We start from the raw sequence: 303 nt of genomic DNA, 5'->3' as shown, positions 1-303 counted from the left end.
TATCAACTTATCTAATCCTAAAATAAGCATCTTTATCTTGGGGTTTGCCATGAGTATCCCTATCACTCATTCATTATTTCTGTTCATATTTATCTCATTATGGGGTTTGACAATTTATTTTTTTTTTATCGTTACTATTTTTTTGCAGCATCATAAATTTTAAACTACACACTGTATTATCATTAGCACCACTATTTTTTTTTTAAACTTATTTTCATTTCTTACAATTATCATATCAATTACAGAAAAACTTATCGTGCGTGGATTTAAAGATGATGTTTGATAAAGAAAAGGGGAAAAGGG

The sequence above is a fragment of the Penaeus monodon genome, chromosome 28, assembly GCF_015228065.2.
Source record: "Penaeus monodon isolate SGIC_2016 chromosome 28, NSTDA_Pmon_1, whole genome shotgun sequence".
NCBI lineage: Eukaryota > Metazoa > Arthropoda > Malacostraca > Decapoda > Penaeidae > Penaeus > Penaeus monodon.
The sequence above is the reverse complement of the archived record's forward strand: the minus strand, read 5'-3'. Positions refer to the sequence as shown.